This window comes from Podarcis filfolensis (genome assembly GCF_964270895.1).
Source record: "Podarcis filfolensis genome assembly, chromosome: 2".
Lineage (NCBI taxonomy): Eukaryota > Metazoa > Chordata > Lepidosauria > Squamata > Lacertidae > Podarcis > Podarcis filfolensis.
This window is the reverse complement of record NC_139605.1, coordinates 7,554,285-7,580,846: the sequence shown is the minus strand read 5'-3', so window position 1 is coordinate 7,580,846 and position 26,562 is coordinate 7,554,285. Positions and strand designations below refer to the sequence as shown.

At 45.5% G+C, this 26,562-nt stretch overlaps 1 long non-coding RNA gene across 1 annotated transcript; it reads left to right on the top strand.

The window, feature by feature from the left end:
* The first annotated feature begins 3,439 nt into the window (after positions 1-3,439).
* On the top strand, positions 3,440-7,398 carry LOC310757504. Its single transcript, XR_014545275.1, has 3 exons — positions 3,440-3,918; positions 6,287-6,442; positions 7,127-7,398. It is a non-coding gene; the product is annotated as an uncharacterized lncRNA (long non-coding RNA).
* Positions 7,399-26,562: the final 19,164 nt, after the last annotated feature.

Sequence of the window (26,562 nt, the reverse complement as noted above, 5' to 3'; positions counted from 1 at the left end):
GAGGGGTTCACAGCATTGATGCCCCCCAAAGGCTCTTGCTTCTCCAACCCGCCATAGCAGCTATTTTGAGGCGGGCGCCCCCAGTGTTCTCCAGGACCTTCAGACCCTGAAGACATGTGGAATCCTTTGTTGAGGGCTTGATAAAACAATATGGAAGAGGCAACCCTATCTAGTCTACTGTGGCCTGCACATGGTCTTCTCAACCACAAGAGGGACAGGGCGTGTGATGGCCAGCCGAGCCAGACTAGAGTCTGGTGGTGCAGTTCCTAAGAAATTCCACCAGAGGGCTGGAGCCTTTTGCTGATTGGCTACAAAGTCAACTAGACCCCGAGGGGGGAGGAGCAGCACTTTTGGAGGGAAAATAAAAGGAGCCATTTCTGAGGGAGAGAGTTAGATTTGGCTGTATTAGAGAAGACGGACAGAATTTGATTGGAGATGTTAGAGCGGGTTCAGGTTGAGGGATAGGGTTCAGGATAGGATTTGATGGAGAACTGGTTCATATTTGAGTTGAACATCCACACTGAGGATGTTAGCAAGAGGACAGAGCCTCACAGCTTTACATATAGGGAGAAAGTGTTGAGGGTCTGGGAAATGTAGACAGACAGGAATGTTCTGGAAGGGCAGAGACTGAGCCAGGAGAGGGAGAAGCTGTGGGAATACAGACTCCATGGATCTCAAGTTCTTCTAGGAAAAGAAGACTCCTAAACCAGTCCCCTGGATCTATTATTCCATTTGGAATACCTCAGGAATGAGATGATTAAGAGAGTATGTAACTGAAGAAAAGTGCCCCTCACTCACGGACCAAAGTATTAATCTGCAAAGGAAGCTGTGCTGTATTAAATGTATTTAACGGAACCACCTGTCATAACTAAGTAGCAGAAACTGAACCGAGCATTTTACCACCTCTTCTAGAATCTAAACATCTAACTGAAGTGTACCAAAGTTTAAGAAAAGCGGTGCCTAGAGCATTATGTTTAAGCCTGTGGCATCTTTATAAAAGTTAACTTTTACTTGAAAGAATGGATTTCCTGACCCGCTTTATTTCACAAACTTTTTTTAGTTTAATAAAACTTTTCATGCGTGTTTGAGCAAGTCCTGCCCGAGACTCTAATCTACTACGTTTTCCCTCACACAAGATCCCCACAAGAGAAACTGTGGTTAATTGTAGAAATTTGTGCAATCGGCGTACAGTGAAGAGTGTGTGCTATATTTAAGGGGGGGTAGTTAGCGTAAGGTTGCCAGATTTTTTCCAATGAATCCGGGGACACTTTTCAATTTCAATAGGAATGATAGGATTTCGTCAGGGGACTGATTTGTAAATCCGGGGACTGTCCCCGGGAAACAGGGACGTCTGGTAGCCTTAAGTTAGTGGGGTGAGTCCACCGCACTATTAATTGGTAGTAAGTGGGTGGGTCTGCCGCCGCGCTCAACCCTTGGCCCCACAACCAACCCTCTGGCAGCATAACAGTCAGTGGTAACTAAACACCCACCAATTTATATCCCTTTAAAATATGATTGCCTTCAGCCCAGTATATCTGAAGGAGCATCTCCACCCCCATCGTTCTGCCCAGACGCTGAGGTCCTGTGCCGAGGGCCTTCTGGCGGTTCCCTCATTGTGAGAAGCAAAGCTACAGGGAACCAGGCAGAGGGCCTTCTTGGTAGTGGCACCCACCCTGTGGAACGCCCTCCCACCAGATGTCAAAGAGATAGACAACTACCTGACATTTAGAAGACATCTGAAGGCAGCCCTCTTCAGGGAAGTTTTTACTGTGTGACATTTTAGTGTATTCTTAATCTTTGTTGGAAGCCGCCCAGAATGGCTGGGGAACCCCAGCCAGATGGGCGGGGTACAAATAATAAATAATAATAATAATAATAATAATAATTATTATTATTATTATTATTATTATTATTATTATTATTATTATTATTTTATTTTCATGGAAGTGAAGGCTGTCAACAGCTAGTAGCCATGACAGCTCTGTTCTGTCTCCCCAGTCAGAGGACGTAATGCGTCTTCATATGAGTTTTGGGGGACCACACAGGCATCTGTTTGGCCACTGGGAGAACAGAATGCTGGACTAGATGGGCCATTGGCCTCTGCTTCTTAATTATTTCACCTGGAAGGAGAGCATGGCTTCGACGTCTCCCGGTTCCTCATACCAGTAAGCAGTGTTTTTCCCTTGAAAAATGTTTAGGGGTGCTCTCATTTTCCTACTCACATTGAAATACTGCCCCTTAACGAGGCCAGACTTGGATTCACAAAATGTTTAGGGGTATGCGTACCTCTGCGTCCCCCGCAAAAAAGCACTGCCAGTGAGGATTCATAGAGTCATGGTCCTCCATGGGGCACAGATACAGGTCTCTCAACTCTGTAAGAGAATGTGGGATACGTAACGGAGACACCCAAGATATTAGGGATATTCCCACACCCCTAGTTTGGGGATGCCTGCGTTAAGCAGATTTCCTCCAAACACTACTATCTATTTGTGCATGTACAGTGGTACCTCGGGTTACATACGCTTCAGGTTACAAACGCATCAGATTACAGACTCCGCTAACCCAGAAATAGTACCTTGGGTTAAGAACTTTGCTTCAGGATAAGAACAGAAGTTGTGCTCCAGCGGCAGCAGCGGGAGGCCCCATTAGCTAAAGTGGTTCTTCAGGTTAAGAACGGTTTCAGGTTAAGAACGGACCTCCAGAACGAATTAAGTATTTAACCCGAGGTACCACTGTATTCTTTTCTATACAGTTTGCAAGGAACAAGCAGTTGTTAAGATCAACCTCAGTTACTGGTTTAAATATGGGCCCTATGCCTTTTTCTAAAGAAGCATTGTAATAGACCACAGGCATTGTTCCAGTCTTAATGTTTTGATTGATTGGTTCTTACTGTGTTTTGAGAATCTGTACTTGCTTTTGGCTTGTGATGGGATCATTGTACATTGTGTGAACTGCTTCAATATTTTGCTGTACCAAGCGGTATATACGTTAGTAAAATGAATGAATGAAATGAATGCTTGGAGGAAGCCAGGACTGTTTAAAGAGGTACCTTTAAAAGTATGGCATTAATGTGGTCATTTTTTTACACTGGCAAAGTACACCTCCTCCTAAGGATGCTGCTGCTTCCTGGCAGGGACTTTGAGGTCCAGCTCCCCAGCAGTGTGGTCTCCAAACCTAATATTTCTGCTTCAGGACACCTCCAAATAAGGAAACATTGAATGCCAAAGCTCCTTTACGGAAGATGATAAAGGAAGAAAGAAGGGAAACTGAAACTGAAACTAAACTCGGGAAAGGCCCTCCTTCCGCCTCCCACTCCGATACATTAACCCAGAGCTTTCTAAACTGTGTGTTGCCACACAATAGTGTGTTGGCTGAAGTATGTAGGTATATTGTGCAAATTCTTCCCATGCTCCTCCTGGGGCTGGAAAGGGGTTAGAAAAACTGAATTGCTGCGTTGAAAAATGATACATGTCTAAAAGGCGTTGTCACCAACATGAAAAGTTTGGAAACCTGTACAGGAACGCCCTTTTCTTCTAAACATTGTGGGTTTGAACCAGAGTCTGTTGCCTGTTGCAACAACACTTTCCTCACCAAATTCCACTCCCACCACTAGGCACCTCCCAGATTCAGCTTCCAACCTCCTCTGAAGAAATGAAAGAATCCCTTCAACTCACCCAGGAAAGTAGAAAGGAAAATGGGTCTACTATCCAGCCCCAATGCAGCACTCACTCTGGGGTTGGAAGATTAAAAACTAGGATGTCAGCACCCAGGAAGCAGAGCAGAAATGGGAACTCTATGTTAAGCTTGTCCTACAAGATACCATGATGTTTTCTCTTGAGCTGTAGACAGGTGGTGCTGAATTTATGACTCGCCTCCTGCATCCCAGACTTCTTCTCCCCCAGCTGTGCACATGCTCAGGTAAATGGGGCCAGCTGCCGATTGTTTCTGAGGGATTTGCAAAGGCTGCTGGGAAATGAAGTTCACAGGGAGGAAAACTGAGCCAAGACCAGCAACAGGGCAGCTGAGAAAAATTCCCTCTCTCTCCTCTTGCATTTTGATTCCTAGCCTTCCTGTTCTCTTTTAAAATTTAAATCCAAAATTTATTTTCATATATATATTCCACATTAAAAATAATAAGGCATGGCTTAGGGAAGACAGATTGGCCCACAGGCCAGAGGTTCTACAGCCATGTGCAATGAGAAAAGCTGTTTAATAAACGTCGTTACAGTATGTTTAAAACTGCAACCTTGACAGGGAGCGAGAGTAATAAAATGAGAAGCAAAAGGGGTAAAAACCTACAAAATTTATTCGTGAATACAACAAACACATTAAAATACTTATAGAAGCAAGTGCCAAGTAAAACATGCATTTAAAAAGAAGTACCAGTGATTGGAGCAATACACTGAAGTAGAAGAATGGAGAAACAGAAGCATTTGCAAGATCTCTCTGCCTCTCCATTGCTGTCTTGTGCCGATTAAACTGATGTGAAATGAGTGCGCTATCATAAAAGCTTTCCCCAAATTTGTGGGTTATTTTGTGGGAATTGTTTTGTGCTGATTAATTAGATATTTTAAAAAGGGTCTTGCTGCAGCCTTGTCGCATTTTGAGCATTTGTATGTTTTCTCCACTTCATGGGTTCTCTGGTGTGTGTTGAGATGTGTGCTATGATCGAAGCTCTGACCACATTTTGAGCATTTTTAAGGCTTCTCTTTCGTGTGGATTCTTTCATGCTTCCTAAGGTTGGATCGGGTAATGTAACACTTGCCACATTCTGAGCATTTGTATGGCCTTTCCCCTGTGTGGGTTCTCTGGTGTATTTTCAAGTTGAACTTTTGACTGAAGCTCTGCCCGCATTCTGAACATTTATAAGGCTTCTCTTTAGTGTGGGTTACTTGGTGCGAGGCAAGGTTTGATCTATGACTGAAGCTTCTTCCACATTCCTCACATTTATAGGGCTTCTCTCCCGTGTGACTTCTTTCATGCAGAACAAGGGATGAGCTGGTCTTATAGCTTTTCCCACACCACATACATAAATAGGGGGCCTCTCCTGTGTGAACTCTTTGGTGTCGATAAAGGTTCGACCTGTGTTTGAAGCTTTTTCTACATTGGCTACATTGATAGGGTCTCTCTTCCACCTGAGTTCCCTGTATAACATTCTCGTTCATCTCTTTGGGCTCAGGCCCCGTTGACAACGTTGCACAACCTTCTCCTTCATTCTCAGTTAACTGCATATCATCTGCTGAAATAAAGGGGAGAAAGTCTTGATGGGACTCCAGAGGAGAAGGAAAGCTTCCGTTGGCTCTCTACTAAATGTCTCATTTCATTGATTGAAATTGTCTGTCTCCCATAGTGCGAGTTATTTATTTCCCCTATGTCTGTTGGGATATCCTGCTGAAAGACACCTTGCCCAGCAGATCTTTCCTTTCCTCTAAAGCAGGAGCTTAAGAGATTGAAGGGAATATTAATGGCTTAAGAATTACCGGTAGCTTACTGGAATTAGGTAAAGGTAAAGGGACCCCTGACCATTAGGTCCAGTCGTGACCGCCTCTGGGGTTGCGGCGCTCATCTCGCTTTATTGGCTGAGGGAGACAGCATACAGCTTCCGGGTCATGTGGCCAGCATGGCTAAGCCGCTTCTGGCGAACCAGAGCAGCGCACGAGAACGCCGTTTACCTTCCCACTGCAGCAGTACCTATTTATCTACTTGCACTTTGACGTCCTTTCGAACTGCTAGGTTGGCAGGAGCAGGGACCGAGCAATGGGAGCTCACCCCGTCGCGGGAATTTAAACCACTGACCTTCTGATCGGCAAGTCCTAGGCTCTGTGGTTTAGCCCACAGCGCCACCCGCATCCCTTTACTGGAATTAAACAACAGTATACTGCTGAAATTTGATGTGTTTCTTGGTTTGCATACTCTGGCGGAACAATTAGGATACAAGTGCTTGTATAACCTGGGACAGGGATTTATTTTCTTATGAAACAAACAAAATCACTTATTGTGAATGCATTGGCACAATTCCTGATTTTCTTGTCTTCCAAGATAAATACGAATGTAAGGTATTATCACTCTCTGCAGTTCATATGGTGACCAGTAGGTGGCCATGCCAACCAAAGCATGAGGAACAGGTGGCTGACCCAGGTGAACTGTGGGGGGGGGGGATATGCAAGGAGGTGAGATATAAAAGGGAGGAACTTTAGTCAAGTGGGCGGGGAGGGCAAAGGGGTAGGGGAAGACGGAACTTGCCTACAATCCTGCCCTCCTCATTCTCCTTGTTTTCCTTCTGCAGCTGCCTCTGCTCAACTAAAACTGGAGCCTGGCCTGCATCAGGGAGATTTGCAGGCTCTTCTTCCTTCTCTTCCGGTATCAACTGAAACAGCAGAAAGGAATCCTTTCAATAGCTGGAGCAACAGTCCACACCATCTTTTTCACTCACCCTCTGCAAGTGAGAAATTAGGGCTGTGTTTGTTCACGCCACACATTTAAGGTGTGCCCATTTATTGCACACACACCCAATCTCCAAGTGGTGCGGTATTCCCAGGGGTTCCATGCGCCTACCGAGGGCTCGGTTTCCTCAGAATGAGGACAGCTGAGACTGTGGTATGTTGATGATAGATGGTTTATTTACACATCTAAGCAACCTGAGCTCCGAGTGAGGGGTTCACAGCATTAATGCCCCCCAAAGGGTCTTGCTTCTCCAACCCGCCATAGCAGCTATTTTGAGGCGGGCACCCCCAGTGCTCTCCAGGACCTTCAGACCCTGAAGACATGTGGAATCCTTTGTTGAGGGCTAGACAAAACAATATGGAAGAGGCAACCCTATGTAGTCCATGGGTCTTGAGTTGGTGTAGGGCAAGGTTTTGCTTGTACCTGAAGCTTTTATCACACACCTCACATTTATAGGCCTTCTCTCCCGTGTGACTTCTCTCTTGCCTAATAAGGGACGTCTTGTTCTTATAGCTTTTCCCACACTGCTTGCATATATAGGGGGCCTCTCCTGTGTGAACTATTTGGTGTTGATGAAGTTTTGACTTGTATTTGAAGCTTTTTCCACATTGGCTGCATTGGTAGGGTCTCTCTTCCACCTGAGTTACCTGTATACCCTTTCCGTTCATCTCTTTGTGCTCAGGCTCCACTGATGATACCACACAACATTGTCCTTCATTCTCAGTTACCTGCGTATCACCTGCTGAAATAAAGGCGAGAAATACTTTATGGGTCAGCAAAGGAGAAGCAAGCCGTCCTTTGGCTCTCCCCTAAATGTGTTGTGGTGTCATTGAATTCATTAAAATTGTTTGTCTCCCATAGTGCGACTTATTTATTTCCCCTTTGTCTGTTAGAATATGCTGCCGAAAGACACCTTGACCAGCAGATTTTTCTTTTCCCCTAAAGCAGGAGTTTAAGAGAGTGAAGGGAATATTAATGGCTTCAGAATTAGTTTACTGGAATTAAACAACAGTATACTGCTGAAATTTGATGTGTTTGCTGGTTTGCATGCTCTGGCAGAACAATTAGGATACAAGTCCCTGTATAACCTGGGACAGGGATTCATTTTCTTATGAAACAAAATCACTTATTGTGAATGCATTGGCACAATTCCTGGTTTTCTTCCCTTCCTAGATAAATAAGAATGTAAGGTATTGTCACGCTCTGCAGTTCATGTGGTGACCAGTAGGTGGCCATGCCAACCGAAGCATGTGGAACAGCTGGCCAGCCCAGGTGAGCTGGGGAAGCATATGCAAGAGGGTGAGCAATAAAAGGAGGGCCTTTAGTCAGGTGTGGGGGAAGGGCAAAGGGGTGCGTGGGTTTGGCACATATAGCAGGATAGGGGGAGTCTGAACTTACCCCAAATCCTGCCCTCCCCATCATCCTCTTCCTCCTGGGTTTCATTCTGCAGCTGCCTCTGCTCAACTGAAGATGGAGCCTGGCCTGCAGTGAGGAAATTTGCAGCCGCCTTCCTCTCCTCCTATATCACCAGAAACAGAAGAAAGGAATAATTTCAATAGGAGCCTATTGTTCAAGCTGGAGCAACAACCTCCCATCATCTCTATCTTTCACTCACATTCTACAAGTGAGAAATCCGGGATGTGCTTGTTTACATACCACACATTTAAAGTATACCCATTTATTGCACACACACCCAATCTCCAAATGGTGTGGTATTCCAGGTTTCCAGGAGCTTACAGAGGGTTCGGTTTCCTCAAAATGAGGGACATCTGAGAGTGTGGTATCTTAATGATCGATAGTTTATTTACACATCTATGCAACCTGAGCCTCTGATGGAGGGGCTCACAATATTAATGCCCCCTAAAGGGTCTTGCTCCTTCCACCCGCCATAGCAGCTATATTGAGACTGGCACCCCCAGCGCTCCCCAGGACCTCCAGACCCTGAAGGCATCACTTGTGGAGTCCCTTGTTGAAGACTAGATTTAGTCTTCAATCTAGTCTTCAACAAGGGACTCCACAAGTGATGCCTTCAGGCCATATGGAAGAGGCAACCTTATCTAATCTATTGTGGCCTGCACATCTCCTTCTCAAGCATTAGAGGGACTGGGAACTCAACCCCTGGCCCCACTCCCACCCCCTGGCAGCACACTAGCAAATGGGAACGAAATGGCCACCAACTTGGATGGCTTGAAAATATTCATGGAGAAGTCTATCAATGACTACTAGCCATGATGGCTATCCCCTGCTTCCACACTTAGAGGTAGTAATTTTTTCTTAATACAAGTGTGGGGAGACCACAGAAGAGGAGAGGGCTCATGTACCCCTGTTTGGCCACTGGGAGAAGAGGATGCTGGACTAGATGGGCCATTGGCCTTTAGTTCTTGATTATTTCACCTCTATCACTTCATTAATGAGTTCCATGTCTTCCCAGTCAGGTTTCTTGTGGCATTGGTTCCCCATGGTTCACAGATACAGGTTTCCCAACTCTGTAAGAGAATACAGGATATGTAGCAGAGACACCCCAAGATATTAGGAAGATTCCCACACCCAGAGAGCTATGAGGAAGGGCCTCACGTTAAACTGGCTTCCTCCATACACTACAACATAACCCCAGTGGCATAGCGTGGGGGGTGCAGGGGAGGGCCGGCCGCACCGGGCGCAACATCTGGGGGTGGGCGCTTGCACTCGCAGCTCTCTGCCCCTACCTGGCTCACTCACTCTCTCTCACACAAGGGGGCGCAAATTACTTGTCTTGCCCCGGGTGCTGACAACCCACGCTACGCCACTGCATAACCCCCATCTATATATGGTTGTATTTTTTCCTATACTGTTTGCAAGAAACAAGCTGCAGTTTAACCACAGTTTAGGGTTTATACATGGGCACTATGCCTTTTTTTATAGAAGCAATATAATAGACCACGGGCATTATTTCCCTATGAATGTATTAATGTTTTGCTTAATGGGTTCTAATTGCATTTTGATGCTCTGTCGTTCCTTTTTGTTTGTGATGCCATCATTGTACATTGTGTGAACCACTTCAATATTTTGTTGTACTAAGTGGAACAGTTGTACCTTTGGTTACATACTTAATTCGTTCCGGAGGTCCGTTCATTACCTGAAACTGTTCTTAACCTGAAGCACCACTTTAGCTAATGTGGCCACCTGCCGCTGCTGCACCATCGTTGTGCGATTTCTGTTCTCATCCTGAGGCAAAGTTCTTAACCCACGGTACTAATTCTGGGTTAGCGGAGTCTAACCTGAAGCATATGTAACCCGAGGTACCACTGTATAAGCCTGTTGTCTTTGTTCATGGGGTTTTCTTGGCAGGGATACTGGAATGGCTTGCCAGTTCCTGCTCCAAGTGGATCACGTTTGGTCAAAACTCTCCACTATGACCTGTCCATCTTGGGTGGCCCTGCACGGCATAGCTCCTAGCTTCTCTGAGTTATTCAAGCCCCTTTGCCACGGCAAGGCAGTGCGCTGGATTACGGAGAAAGCTAAAGAGTTCCAGAAAGAAATCTACTTCTCCGTTGACTATGCAAATGCCTTTGACTGTGTCGACCACAGCAAACTTTGGCAAGTTCTTAAAGAAATGGGAGTGCCTGATCACCTCATCTGTCTCCTGAGAAATCTCTATTTGGGACAAGAAGCTAAAGTTAGAACTGGATATGGAACAACTGATTGGTTCATAATTGGGAATGGAGTACGACAAGGCTGTATATTGTCTCCCTGCTTATTTAACTTATATGCAGAATTCATCATGCAAAAGGCTGGGCTGGATGAATCCCTAGCCGGAATTAAGATTGCCGGAAGAAATATCAACGACCTCAGATATGCAGATGACACAGCCTTGATGGTAGAAAGTGAGGAGGAATTAAAGAACCTTTTAATGAGGGTGAAAGAGGAGAGCGCAAAATATGGTCTGAAGCTCAACATAAAAAAACTAACAACATGGCCACTGGTCCCATCACCTCCTGGCAAATAGATGGGGAAGAAATGGAGGCAGTGAGAGATTTTACTTTCTTGGGCTCCATGATCACTGCAGATGGTGACAGCAGTCACGAAATTAAAAGACGCCTGCTTTTTGGGACAAAAGTAATGATAAACCTAGACAGCATCTTAAAAAGCAGAGACATCACCTGGCCAACAAAGGCCCATATAGTTAAAGCTATGGTTTTCCCAGTATTGATGTATGGAAGTGAGAGCTGGACCATAAAGAAGGCTGATTGCCGAAGAATGGATGCTTTTGAATTACGGTGCTAGAGGAGACTCTTGAGAGTCCCATGGACTGCAAGAAGATCCAACCTATCCATTCTGAAGGAAATCAGCCCTGAGTGCTCACTGGAAGGACAGATTGTGAAGCTGAGGCTCCAATACTTTGGCCACCTCATGAGAAGAGAAGACTCCCTGGAAAAGACCCTGATGTTGGGAAAGATGGAGGGCACAAGGAGAAGGGGACGACAGAGGACAAGATGGTTGGACAGTGTTCTCGAAGCTACCAGCATGAGTTTGACTAAACTGCGGGAGGCAGTGGAAGACAGGAGTGCCTGGTGTGCTCTGGTCCAGGGGGTCATGAAGAGTCGGACATGAATAAACAACAACAGCAAGTGGTATATAAGTTATTAAAATGAACGAATGAAATAAACGCTGGGTGCGGTGGAAGTTTTGGGCCCCCTGGATGGTGCTGGACTACAACACCCACCATCCCTGGCTCGGGCTGATGGGAGTTGTAATTCAGTAACATCCAGAGGACCAAAGGTCCAATACACCCTCTGTCTGCATATCCCTGCAGTCCCTGTAAATGATGAAGGGGCTTCTCTAGTCCATCAAAACTTCAGCTCCAAATAAGGGCTCTTACACACTTCTGATGGACCTTTCTTTTCTGGGCATCAGCGTGGAAGGGTTTTCATTTACCCTCCTGTTTTTCCTGGGAAAACCTGGCTGTTTAACAGTGAATCGCAACAAACCCCATTCGTTCTGATTCAGCGGTAAATAATGGGTTTCCCCAAGAAAAGTGAAACAAAAAACTCATCAGACCCAAGCGTATAAAGCACGAGACAAGTGGAAGACATAGGAGAAGTAGTGTGAGCAAGTTCTGGATCATGTTAGCTTGCCAAGAATGGTTCCTGTTTAGCCACATTCCCACCATCCATCTTAAAACAGTAGAATACCACTTTATACAGTCCTGGTTTCCCCCAAAGAACTCGGGGAGCTCTAGTTTGGTAAGAGCGCAGAGGGTTGTGAAGAGACTCCTGCTATTCTCCTCACACAGCTACAATGCACAGAGTTCTCTGGGAAGGGGGACTGATTGTTAAACCACGCTGGAAACTGCAGTTCTGTGAAAGGAATTGCGGAAGTCTCCTGTACTTTTATCAAGGTACAGCTCCCCGTATTCTTTGCAGGAAGCCAGGACTGTTTAAAGAGGTACCTTTTAAAGGATGACGTGAATGTGGTCATTTTTTACACCGGCAAAGCACACCTACTCCAAAGGATGGCCCTACTTCCTGGCAGGGACTTTGAGCTCCAGCTGCCCCAAAGTGCAGCCTAAAAAAATTAGGGCTATTCCTGCTTCAAGGGCACATCTAGTGATGGAAACATTGAGTGCCAAAGCTCCTTTTCTGAAAATGATCGAGCAAGAAGAAAAGGAAACTCAAACTAAATTGGAAAACCCCTCCTCACTACTGATCTCACATTCCCGGATACATTCACCCCCTTCGTGGCTTTTTCTTTTCAGTATAGTGCGTATGAACTAAAGTCTGTTGCCTGTTGCAACAACCCTTTCCTCACCAATTTGCATCCCCACCATCAGGCAACTCACTTGTTCAGCTTCTCTTTTTCTCTGGAGAAATGAAAGAATTCCTTTAGCTCACCCAGGAAAGTAGGTCTACAATTCAGCCCCAAAACACCACTGCAGGGCTGAAATACTAAAAACTAGGATGTCAGCTCCCAGGAAGCAGAGCAGAAATGGGAAATCTACGATAAGCTTCTCCTACAGGATCCCATGATATTTTCTCTTGAGCTTTACACAGGTGGTGCTGCATTATGACTCGCCTGCTGCATCCCAGACTTATTCTCCCCCAGCTGTGCACATGCTCAGGTAAATAGGGCCAGCTGCTGGTAATTTCAGAAAGTTTTGCAAAGGCTGCTGGGAAATGAAGTTCACAGGGAGGAAAACTGACCTAAGACCAACAACCAGGCAGCTGAGAGTCCAAGATTCCCTCTTTCCCCTCCTGCACTTTGATTTATAGCCTTCCTGTTATGTTTTGTTTTTAAAGGGACACTGGTGGCGCTGTGGGTTAAACCACAGAGCCTAGGACTTGCCGATCAGAAGGTCGCGGTTTGAATCCCTGCAATGGGGTGAGCTCCCGTTGTTCGGTCCCAGCTCCCGCCCACCTAGCAGTTCGAAATCACGTCAAAGTGCAAGTAGATAAATAGGTACCGCTCCGGCGGGAAGGTAAACAGCGTTTCCGTGCGCTGCTCTGGTTTGCCAGAAGCGGCTTCGTCATGCTGGCCACATGAACCAGAAGCTGTACGCCTGCTCCCTCGGCCAGTAAAGCGAGATGAACGCCGCAACCCCAGAGTCGGTCACGACTGCACCTAATGGTCAGGGGTCCCTTTACCTTTACCTGTTGTTTTTTAACATTTAAATTTAATTTTTATATATTGTCCACATATGAACTTTTTTAAAAAAAAGAAAAGTAGGACTGGCTTGGGGAAGACAGATTGCATTACAAGCCAGAGCTTCCACAACCATGTGCAATGAGGAAAGCTGTTTATTAAACAAATTATTTCATAACCACAGCAGTATGTTTAAAACTGCAACCTCGACAGGGAGCAAGAGTAATAAAAAGAGAAGCAAAAGGAGTAAAAACCTACAAACTTTATTCGTGAATACAGGAAACACATTAAAATACTTACAGAAGCAAGTGCCAAGTAAAACATGCATTTAAAAAGAAGTACCAGTGATTGGAGTAATACACTGAAGTAGAAGAATGGAGAAACAGAAGCATTTGCAAGATCTCTCTGCCTCTCCATTGCTGTCTTGTGCTGATTAAACCGACGTGAAATGAGTGCACTATCATAAAAGTTTTCCCCACACTTGTGGGTTATTTAGTGGGAATTGTCTTGTGCTGATTAATTGGATATTTTAAAAAGGGTTTTGCTGCAGCCTGAGAAGCTCTGCGATGTCTCCTATTTATGCATCAGTTGATGTAACCCAAGGCTTCCGCTGCACTCAAATGTTCTAGAACAAATGGAACATACGAAACATTTCTTTTCAGGGCGGGTTACATTTTGTTCAACAAGACTTGGTTCAGAAGCATGGCTCAGGCCAAAATCTGGCTCCTCTCCTCTATGAATTCTCTGATGTTCCCTAAGGGATGTGCTGCACCTGAAGCTCTCTCCGCATTCTGAGCATTTGTGAGGTCCTTCTTCAATGTGCATCCTGTTATGTTTAATGAGATCAAACGGAGAAGTAAAGTCCTTGTCGCATTTTGAGTGTTTGTACGTTTTCTCCACTTCATGGGTTCTCTGGTGTACTTTCAAATTGCTCTTTTGATTGAAGCTCTGCCCACATTCTGAGCATTTATAAGGCTTCTCTTCCGTGTGGATTCTTTGATGCACCGTAAGGTTGGGTTGAGTAAGGTAACTCTTGCCACATTCTGAGCATTTGTATGTCCTCTCCCCTGTGTGGGTTCTCTGGTGTACTTTCAAGCTGAACTTTTGTCTGAAGCTCTTCCCGCATTCTGAGCATTGATAAGGCTTCTCTTTAGTGTGGGTTACTTGGTGTTTGGCAAGGACTGACTTACGACTGAAGCTTCTTCCACATTCCTCACATTTATAGGGCTTCTCTCCCGTGTGACTTCTTTCATGCAGAACAAGGGATGAGCTGGTCTTATAGCTTTTCCCACACCACATACACAAATAGGGGGCCTCTCCTGTGTGAACTCTTTGGTGTGCATAAAGGTTCGGCTTGTGTTTGAAGCTTTTTCCACATCGGCTGCATTGATAGGGTCTCTCTTCCACCTGAGTTCTCTGCATAACATTCTCGTTCATCTCTTTGTGCTCAGGCCCGGTTGAGATCATCGCACAATGTTCTCCTTCATTCTCAGTTACCTGCATATCATCTGCTGAAATCAAGGGGAGAAAGTCTTGATGGGACTCCAGAGGAGAAGGAAAGCTTCCGTTGGCTCTCCACTAAAAGTGTCATTTCATTCATTGAAATTGGCTATCTCCAATAGTGCAAGTTATTTATTTCCCCCTATGTCTGTTAGAATATGCTGCTGAAAGACACTTTGCCCAGCAGATCTTTCCTTTCCTCTAAAGCAGGAGTTTAAGAGATTGAAGGGAATGTTAATGGTTTAAGAATGACCGGTAGTTTACTGGAATTAAATAACAGTATATGCGGGTGGCACTGTGGGTTAAACCACAGAGCCTAGGCCTTGCCGATCAGAAGGTCAGCGGTTTGAATCCCTGCGATGGGGTGAGCTCCTGTTGCTCAGTCCCTGCTCCTGCCAACCTACTAGTTCGAAAGCACGCCAAAGTGCAAGTAGATAAATAGGCACCGCTCTGGCGGTAAGGTAAACGGCGTTTCCGTGCTCTGCTCTGGTTCGCCAGAAGTCAAGCTGGCCCCATGACCTGGAAGCTGTACGCCAGCTCCCTCGGCCAATAAAGCGAGATGAGCGCCGCAACCCCAGAATCGGTCATGACTGGACCTAATGGTAAGGGGTCCCTTTACCTTTTTTATACTGCTGAAGTTTGATGTGTTTGTTGGTTTGCGTGCTCTGGTGGAACAATTAGGATCCACGTCCTTGTCTAACCCAAGACAGGGTTTTATTTTCTTATGGAAGATAATCAGGTATTCTGAATGCATTGGCACAATTCCAGATTATCTTGCCTCCCTAGATACCGTACATAAGAATGGAAGGTATTTTCACGCTCTGCAGTTCATGTGGTAACCAGTAGGTGGCCATGCCAACCAAAGCATGAGGAACAGGTGGCTGACCCAGGTGAACTGCAGGGGGAGGGGATATGCAAAGAGGTGAGATATAAACGGTAGGGCTTTAGTCAAAGGGGGGGGGAGGGCAAAGGGGTAGGGGAAGACGGAACTTGCCTACAATCCTGCCCTCCTCATTCTCCTTGTTTTCCTTCTGCAGCTGCCTCTGCTCAACTAAAACTGGAGCCTGGTCTGCATCAGGGAGATTTGCAGCCTCCTCTTCCTTCTCCTCCGGTTGCAACTGAAACAGCAGAAAGGAATCCTTTCAATAGCTGGAGCAACAGTCCACACCATCTTTTTCACTCACCCTCTGCAATTGAGAAATGAGGGCTGTGTTTGTTCATACCACACATTTAAGGTGTGCCCATTTATTGCACACACACCCAATCTCCAAGTGGTGCGGTATTCCCAGGGGTTCCATGCGCCTACCAAGGGCTCGGTTTCCTCAGAATGAGGGATAGCTGAGACAGTGGCATCTTGATAATAAATGGTTTATTTACACATCTATGCAACCTGAGCTCCGATGGAGGGGTTCACAGCATTAATGCCCCCCCCCAAAGGGCCTTGCTTCTCCAACCCGCCATAGCAGCTATTTTGAGGCGGGCACCCCCAGCGCTCTCCAGGACCTTCAGACACTGAAGACATGTGGAATCCTTTGTTGAGGGCTAGACAAAACAATATGGAAGAGGCAACCCTATGTAGTCCATGGGTCTTGAGTTGGTGTAGGGCAAGGTTTGGCTTGTACCTGAAGCTTTTATCACACACCTCACATTTATAGGCCTTCTCTCCCGTGTGACTTCTCTCATGGCTAATAAGGGACGTCTTGTTTTTATAGCTTTTCCCACACTGCTTGCATATATAGGGGGTCTCTCCTGTGTGAACTATTTGGTGTCGATGAAGTTTTGACTTGTATTTGAAGCTTTTTCCACATTGCCTGCATTGGTAGGGTCTCTCTTCCACCTGAGTTTCCTGTATAACATTCTCGTTCATCTCTTTGTGCTCAGGCTCCACTGATGATACCGCACAACATTGTCCTTCTTTCTGAGTTACCTGCGTATCACCTGCTGAAATAAAGGCGAGAAATACTTTATGGGACAGCAAAGGAGAAGCAAGCCGTCCTTAGGCTTTCCCCTAAATGTGTTGTGGTGTCATTGAATTCATTAAAATTGTTTGAGAGCCAATGTGGTGTAGTGGTTAAGAGCGGTAGTCACGTAATCTGGGGAACCGGGTTTGCGTCTCCGCTCCTCCACCTGCAGCTGCTGGGTGACCTTGGGCCAGTCACACTTCTCTGAAGTCTCTCAGCCCCACTCACCTCACAGAGTGTTTGTTGTGGGGGAGAAAGGGAAAGGAGAATGCTAGCCGCTTTGAGACTCCTTAAAGGGAGTGAAAGGCGGGATATCAAATCCAAACTCTTCTTCTTCTTCTTGTCTCCCATAGTGTGACTTATTTATTTCCCCTTTGTGTGTTAGAATATGCTGCCGAAAGACACCTTGACCAGCAGATTTTTCTTTTCCCCTAAAGCAGGAGTTTAAGAGAGTGAAGGGAATATTAATGGCTTCAGAATTAGTTTACTGGAATTAAACAACAGTATACTGCTGAAATTTGATGTGTTTGCTGGTTTGCATGCTCTGGCAGAACAATTAGGATACAAGTGCTTGTATAACCTGGGACAGGGATTCATTTTCTTATGAAACAAAATCACTTATTGTGAATGCATTGGCACAATTCCTGGTTTTCTTCCCTTCTGAGATAAATAAGAATGTAAGGTATTGTCACGCTCTGCAGTTCATGTGGTGACCAGTAGGTGGCCATGCCAACCGAAGCATGTGGAACAGCTGGCCAGCCCAGGTGAGCTGGGGAAGCATATGCAAGGGGGTGAGAAATAAAAGGAGGGCTTTAGTCAGGTGTGGGGGAAGGGCAAAGGGGTGGGTGGGTTTGGCACATATAGCAGGATAGGGGGAGTCTGAACTTACCCCAAATCCTGCCCTCCCCATCATCCTCTTCCTCCTGGGTTTCATTCTGCAGCTGCCTCTGCTCAACTGAAGATGGAGCCTGGCCTGCAGTGAGGAAATTTGCAGCCGCCTTATAAATGCACATTCTCTTTGGTGTGGATTCTTGTGTGACTATTAAGGTTCGATTTACAATCAAAATCCTTACCACACTCTGAGCACCTGAATGGTTTATCTGCTGTGTGGGTACTCTGGTGTCCGGTGAGCTGTGTGGAAAATCTGAAGCTCTGTTCACATTCCAAGCATTTATATGTCTCTTCTTTTGTGTGGATTCTTTGATGGATCTTCAGGTTGGACTGAGTAGTGTAACACTTGCCACATCCTGAGCATTTGTATGGCTTCTCCCCTATGTGGGTTCTCTGGTGTACTTTCAAGCTTCTCTTTAGGCCAAAGCTCTGCCCGCATTCTGAGCATTTATAAGGCTTCTCTTTAGTGTGGGTTACTTGGTGTAGGGCAAGGTTTCGCTTGTACCTGAAGCTTTTATCACACACCTCACATTTATAGGGCTTCTCTCCCGTGTGAATTCTTTCATGCTCAATAAGGGACGAGTTGCGCTTAAAGCTTTTCCCACACCGCTTACATATATAGGGGGTCTTTCCTGTGTGACCTCTTTGGTGTCGATAAAGGTTCGACCTGTGTTTGAAGCTTTTTCTACATTGGCTACATTGATAGGGTCTCTCTTCCACCTGAGTTTCCTGTATAACATTCTCGTTCATCTCTTTGTGCTCAGGTCCCATTGATGATACCGCACAACATTCACCTTCTTTCTCAGTTACCTGCGTATCACCTGCTGAAATAAAGGCGAGAAATACTTTATGGGTCAGCAAAGGAGAAGGAAAGCCTTCCTTTGGCTCTCCCCTAAATGTGTTGTGGTGTCATTTCATTCATTCAAATGTTTAGTCTCCTATAGTGAGAGTTATTTATTTCCCCTCTGTCTGTTAGAATCAGTGGCATAGCGTGGGGGGTGCTGGGGGGGGCCGGCCGCACCGGGTGCAACATCTGGGGGTTAGGATTAGGGGGCGCAAATCCACGGATTAGGGGGCGCAAATCCATGGGTTAGGGGGCGCAAATTACTTGCCTTGCCCCGGGTGCTGACAACCCACGCTACGCCACTGGTTAGAATATGCTGCTGAAAGACCCCTTGACCAGCATATCTTTCCTTTCCTCTAAAGCAAGAGCTTAAGAGATTGAAGGGAATATTAATGGGACAGGGATTTATTTTCTTATGAAACAAAATCACTTATTGTGAATGCATTGGCACAATTCCTGGTTTTCTTCCCTTCCTAGATAAATAAGAATGTAGGGTATTATCACGCCCTGCAGTTCATGTGGTGACCAGTAGGTGGCCATGCCAACCGAAGCATGTGGAACAGCTGGCCAGCCCAGGTGAGCTGGGGAAGCATATGCAAGAGGGTGAGCAATAAAAGGAGGGCCTTTAGTCAGGTGTGGGGGAAGGGCAAAGGGGTGGGTGGGTTTGGCACATAAAGCAGAATAGGGGGAGTCTGAACTTACCCCAAATCCTGCCCTCCCCATCATCCTGTTCCTCCTGGGTTTCATTCTGCAGCTGCCTCTGCTCAACTGAGGATGGAGCCTGGCCTGCAGTGAGGAAATTTGCATCCGCCTCCCCATCATCACCATCATCTTCCTCCTGGGTTTCATTCTGCAGCTGCCTCTGCTCAACTGAGGATGGAGCCTGGCCTGCAGTGAGGAAATTTGCATCCGCCTCCCCATCATCACCATCATCTTCCTCCTGGGTTTCATTCTGCAGCTGCCTCTGCTCAACTGAGGATGGAGCCTGGCCTGCAGTGAGGAAATTTGCATCCACCTCCCCATCATCACCATCATCTTCCTCCTGGGTTTCATTCTGCAGCTGCCTCTGCTCAACTGAAGATGGAGCCTGGCCTGCAATGAGGAAATTTGCAGCCACCTCCCAATCATCATCATCATCTTCCTCCTGGGTTTCATTCTGCAACTGCCTCTGCTCAACTGAAGATGGAGCCTGGCCTCCAGTGAAGAAATTTGCAGCTGCCTCCCTCACCTCCAATATCTCCAGAGACAAAAGAAAGGAATCATTTTAATAGGAACCTATTGTTCAAGCTGGAGCAACTGCCCCCATCATCTTCATATTTCACCCTCCCTCTGCAAGTGAGAATTTAGGGCTGTGTTTGTTTACACCCCACACATTTAAAGTATGCCCATTTATTACACACTACCCCATCTCACAGTAGTGTGGTATTCAAGGGGTTCCAGGCACTTACTGAGGGTTTGGTTTCCTCAGAATGAGGGACAGCTGAGACTGTGGTATCTTGATGATAGATGGTTTATTTACACATCCTGCGCCTCTGATGGAGGGGCTCACAATATTAACACCCCCTCAAAGTTCTTGCTTGTCCCACCCACCATAGCAGCTATTTTGAGACGGGCGCCCCCAGGGCTCCCCAGGACCGCCAGACCCTGAATACATCACATGTGGCGTCCCTTGCTGAAGAATAGGCTGAAGACTAGGCAGACCATATGGAAGAGGCAACCTCATCTAATCTATTGTGGCCTGCACATCCCCTTCTCAAGCACAAGAGGGACAGGGAACTCAACCCCTGCCCCCCCCCCACCCTGGCGGCACATTGCGATTGTGAACTAAACGGCCACCAACTTGGATGGCTTGAAAATATTCATGGAGAAGTCTATCAATGACTACTAGCCATGATGGCTATCCCCTACTTCCACACTTAAGAGGTAGTATTTTTATCTTAGTACAAGTGTTGTGAGACCACAGAAGAGGAGAGGGCTCTTGTACCCAGATGTTATTTGCCCCTGTTGGGCCACTGGGAGACCAGGATGCTGGACTAGATGGGCCATTGGCCTTTAGTTCTTGATTATTTCACCTGTAAAGAGTGTATCACTTCATTAAGGAGTTCCTGGTGTATCACTTCATCAATGTCATCCAGAGCTCGATCCATTTCAGGTTGCATGTGGACTTGGTCCCCCATGGGTCACAGATACAGGTCTCCCAACTCTGTAAGAGAATATGGGATATGTAGCAGAGACACCAAAGATATTAGGGAGATTCCCACACCTAGAGCATTATGAGAAAGGGCCTCATGTGAAACAGGCTTCCTCCAAATGCTAAACCATTGTGGGGGCGGGGGAGGTAAAGGAATCCAGGACGGTTAAGTCCAGTCAAAGGCAACTATGGGGTTGTGGCGCTCATCTCGCTTTCAGGCCGAGGGAGCCGGCGTTTGTCCACAGACAACTTTCCAGGTCATGTGGCCAGCTGGACTAAACCGCTTCTGGCACAATGGAACACCGTGATGGAAAGCGGAGCGCATGGAAAGTCTGTTTACCTTTCCACACAGCGGTACCTATTTATCTACTAGCACTGGCATGCTTTCAAACTACTAAGTTGGCAGGAGCTGGGACAGAGCAACGGGAACTCACCCCATTGTGGGGGATTCGAACCACCGACCTTCCGATCATCAAGCCCAAGAGGCTCAGTGGTTTAGACCACAGCACCCCCCGTGTCCCATGTATCCCATGAACACACCATGAACCCTATCTATGTCTGCATGTATTTTTTCTATACAGTTTGCAAGCAACCAGCAGTAATTAAGATCTACCACAATTTAGGGCAGAGCTTAGTGGTTTTTCTTCTCAATATAGTGGGTATGAACCGAAGTCTGTTGCCTGTTGCAACAACACTTTCCTCACCAAATTCCACTCCCACCACTAGGCACCTCCCAGATTCAGCTTCCATTCTCCTCTGAAGAAATGAAAGAATCCCTTCAACTCACCCAGGAAAGTAGAAAGGAAAATGGGTCTACTATCCAGCCCCAATGCAGCACTCACTCTGGGGGTGGAAGATTAAAAGCTAGGATGTCAGCGCCCAGGAAGCAGAGCAGAAATGGGAACTCTATGTTAAGCTTCTCCTACAGGATCTCATGATGTTTTCTCTTGAGCTCTAGACACGTGGTGCTGAATTTATGACTCGCCTCTTGCATCCCAGACTCATTCTCCCCCAGCTGTGCATATGCTCAGGTAAATGAGAACAGCTGCTGATTGTTTCTGAGGTATTTGCAATGGCTGCTGGGAAATGAAGTTCATAGAGAGGAAAACTGATCCAAGAAGAGCAACATGGCAACTGAGAAAGACTCTCTCCTCTTGTGCTTTGAGTTATAGCCTTCCTGTTCTTTTTTAAAACTTAAAATTGAATTTATTTTCATATATTGCCAACATAGGAACATTAAAAAAGAAAAAGAAAATATGAAATCCATCAGGTTTAGCATCCCAAACACAAGACATACTGCATGTCTTTAGCATCTGCTATTGAAAAATTGAGGGCCCTTATAAATGGTGGTAAAAAAAAGTAAAGGTAAAGTACCCCTGACAGTTAAGTCCACTTGTGAACGACTCTGGGGTTGTGGCGCTCATCTCGCTTTACTGAGAGCCAGTGTGGTGTAGTGGTTAAGAGCAGTAGACTTGTGGCAGATGAAGTTGATGGACTACATGGAACTGGCGGAAATGACTGGCAGAATCCGAGACCAGGGAGAAGAGTCGGTGGAAGAAGACTGGAAAAAATTCAAAGATTATTTACAGAAATACTGTAAAATTAATGAATGTTAGAAAAATGTTGAAATGAAGTTATATGGCTTTAGCAGAAAGGTTATAATGAATTAAGTACAAATAGATTTTTAATGTATTAAAGGGAAAAAATAAGGTTAGAATGTTAAGATAAATTACAGGACAGAAAACTGAGGAAGATGGAAAGGAATTGCTGAAACAGTTAATTGAAGTGGAATACAAAAAGGGAGGTGTGAGAAGGTCGTGGAAATAAGTGAATGAAAGATAAGATACTGAAATTATGGATGTGTTTTAAATTGTGTTTCTTGTGTTTTGTTAATTCAATGTTTTAGTGTCAGTGTTACATAGTGTTTTTGTTTTTGTATTGTATTGTATTGTTTTGTTGAATTCTTTTTCTTTCTTTTATAGTCTTTAAACTGTTAATAAATATTATTTTTTTTAAAAAGAGCAGTAGACTTGTAATCTGGTGAACCGCTCCTCCACATGCAGCTGCTGGGTGACCTTGGGCTAGTCACACTTCTCTGAAGTCTCTCAGCCCCACTCACCTCACAGAGTGTTTGTTGTGGGGTAGGAAGGGAAAGGAGAATGTTAGCTGCTTTGAGACTCCTTAGGGTAGTGATAAAGAGGGATATCAAATCCAAACTCCTCCTCCTCTTCTTTTTCTTCTACTGACCAAGGGAGCCGGCATTTGTCCACAGACAGTTTTTCCGGGTCATGAGACCAGAGCAGCGCACAGAAACACCGTTTACCTTCCCACAGGAGCGGTACCTATTTGTCTACTTGCACTTTTGACATGCTTTCGAACTGCTAGGCTGGCAGGAGCTGGGACCGAGCAACGGGAGCTCACCCCATCGCAGGGATTCGAACCGCCAACCTTCTGATTGGCAAGCCCAGAGGCTCAGTGGTTTAGACCACAGTGCCACCCACATCCCACTATAAATGGTGGTACTATTGAGCTGTTAAGGTTAATACCTCCTATCCTCCAGGAATTTAAATAACCCCCCTTTGAAGCTGTTTAAGCCAGTGGCCACCAAAACTTTTTGCAGCACAGAATTCTGTAACACAGGATGTGCTACAATGAGTAGTATTGCTCCGTCTCAAAACAAATTCTCAAAACAGATTGACGTGGCAAACGTATACTGAGCTAAAAGTACTCCTAGGGGCTGAGGTTGCTTTGGCCCCCACAATAGATTTTATTCTAGTTGGTATGCCTGAACAGTTGCCTCTATAGTTTTTTTAAATGGTGTATTTAGCATTGTCTACCACATTGGTGTTTTATGATATGTGCAGTGTAGAAATACAGAATTTGCTATCATGCAATATAGGAATGGCTAGCATCAAAAGGGAAGCACCTGTATCCTACATGAATGGGTCTATCAAGAATTCAGAGTCATTCAATGATGGCATTTAACTCCAAGTAGGCTTGCTAAGATGTATAAGACTGAATCAGAAAAGTGTTGGAGATGCAATGAGGGTAAAAGAGTATTGGGTAATAATTTACAATGAATTGGGGGGGGATGTTTATAAGTACTTTCCCCCCAAAACAGAGTCCTTCTTGTTGGGGATAATTCAGACGGAAATTCCAAGGTGTCAAAAAAGGTTATTTATGTATGCAATGACTGTGGCTGTGTTTTGTTAGCCCAAAAATGGAAAACGAGCGAGGTCCCAGCTAAAGAAGAATGGCAACTTAAAGTGATGGAATATGTGCAGCTTGCAGACTTAACATATAGAATAAGAGATCAACAAGAACATTTGTTTAAAGAAAATTGGAGAATGTTTATTGAATATATGTGTGTGGGGGGAAATTGAGTGTATTTGAAAACGTTGGCAGCATTAAGATAAATTCAACCGTGTAAATAAGTTTTGATGGAAGTAATAATGGAATACTGAAATATACTCAGAGTCGAGAGTGGATTTCATGCTCTTTATTCAGTTCATAGTGGTGAGGAGGAATGAATGTTTTCCCAAAGTATCTGCTTTATATACATTATTTACACAATGGGCTGCACGTGATTGGCTAATTCGGGAATTCTCCTGTAGGCCAATCAGGTTGTGGATTCACTTCCATCTGGAGCTGGATTGGGTGGCTCCTGCAGACCAATCATACTGCTGCATTGTTCTAGGACCAATCAGACTCCTGCATTTTGGATCCTATTCAACTCAGTACATAACAAATACCGAATGGTTTAGTTTATATAAAATATGCAGGGATTTATGCTATGTAAAATGAACCACAGAAAGAGGAGAAGGGAAGACACTGATATTTTAAGGAAGGTTGTATAAATGAATATTCTAAATTGTAAAACAAAAAAATTAATAAAAATTCCGAGTGATGAGGGCTCCATGTTGCCTCTTGTTGCCAAGGAGGTACATCTCTGCATAACTGTTTGTGGAGAACACAGACCAAAGAACATGCGAAGAGCCTGCTGGATCTGGCCACTGACCTGTCTAGTCCCTCATCCTGTTCTCAGTGACGCAACTTATTTTCCCAACAGGAATCCTGCAAGTAAGACCTGAACTCAAGAGGACTCTCCTCTCCTTCAGCTACCAGAAGCTGGTACTCAGAAACATATTGTTATGTACTGAAGCTCTCACCCTGGGCCAGCAGGGGGATACTGTAGATAGTTATGCAAATGAAGGATCGAAAGTGACGTTCAGTGATTGGATAGTTTGTATGCAAATGAAGGATCGAAAATGACGTTCAGTGATTGGATAGTTTTAGAAAATGGCAACAGTTACATTGTTCTGGAGCTCTATATAAGCAGGCTGACTGAGCTCCTCAGTCAGTTCTGTTCCAGCTTAGAAATAAAGAGCTGCTTTGGAAGAATCGCTGTGTCGTCTGATATGTTCGCCCCCAACTTAACACATATACTGCTTCCAGAGCATAGCCACCATAGCTAGGAATGTTAATTGTGCTGAAATCATGCTTTGGGCATGTGGCTGCAGTGGCGTAGCGTAGGTTGCTAGCATCCGGGTCTGCCTAGAGCGGTGGGTGGGAGGGAAACAGATGGAGCATGCATGCGCATTCAGCTGCCTAACGGCGTCCACGTCAACCAGGAGATCGCAGTGACACAGATATGAAAAGAAGAGTAATTCCATTGTCTGGAGAGGTCACTTCCTGGTTCACCTGTAGAAGCCATTTTGAGCTGAGCCCAGTGAAGCAAGCGCATAGCTGTATTGAGGCAGCAACCGCCCCATGGCCTCCGCCCATGCTGCGCCGTGGTGTGACTGGTGACTGTGGGAAGTGATTGCAAGATTAAATAGGCTTCCCACAGGGGGACAAAAGCAGGAGAGTATCATTATTGTAGGGTTGCTATATTTCAAAATCTGGACACAAAAGTTGTTGAGCTTTTTTTAGCCTTGCCCAAAGTTGTTGTGTTTTTGTTTTGCTTTTTGCAACAACAACACCCCCCCCAAATGGGGCTATTTTTCAGGAAATTCACTAAAATCTACACTTCTGACATGGGTTGCCATATGTCATATGGGTTGCCATATGTCATATGTCATATGCCATATGCCATATGGGTTGCAAAAAAAATGAGAGGCACAAATACAAGATGGGTGACACCTGGCTTGAGAGCACTACATGTGAAAAGGATCTAGGAGTCTTGGTTGACCACAGACTTGACATGAGCCAACAGTGTGACGCGGCAGCTAAAAAAGCCAATGCAATTCTGGGCTGCATCAATAGGAGTATAGCATCTAGATCAAGGGAAGTAATAGTGCCACTGTATTCTGCTCTGGTCAGACCTCACCTGGAGTACTGTGTCCAGTTCTGGGCACCACAGTTCAAGAAGGACACTGACAAACTGGAACGTGTCCAGAGGAGGGCAACCAAAATGGTCAAAGGCCTGGAAACGATGCCTTATGAGGAACGGCTAAGGGAGCTGGGCATGTTTAGCCTGGAGAAGAGGAGGTTAAGGGGTGATATGATAGCCATGTTCAAATATATAAAAGGATGTCACATAGAGGAGGGAGAAAGGTTGTTTTCTGCTGCTCCAGAGAAGCGGACACGGAGCAATGGATCCAAACTACAAGAAAGAAGATTCCACCTAAACATTAGGAAGAACTTCCTGACAGTAAGAGCTGTTTGACAGTGGAATTTGCTGCCAAGGAGTGTGGTGGAGTCTCCTTCTTTGGAGGTCTTTAAGCAGAGGCTTGACAACCATATGTCAGTGTTTCCTGCTTGGCAGGGGGTTGGACTCGATGGCCCTTGTGGTCTCTTCCAACTCTATGATTCTATGATTCTATGTCCAGATTTTCTCAGGGATTTCCACCCAGACACTGTTTCCTATGGCTGAATCCCGGCTATGTCTGGGAAATTCCAAACGTATGACAACCACACATTACCATGCTGAACTCACACTTTGTTTGTGACTGACTGACTGACTGACTGACTTTGTGACCGAGAAGGAAACACGGAACAGGCCCTAAGTTTGATTCCATGTTATGAACATCCTTGTTCACGGCATGTTAACACAGGTGTTGTGCTAAATGGGTTTCAAATGCCACACTACTCGGCAGTCTCAATTCTGTGCT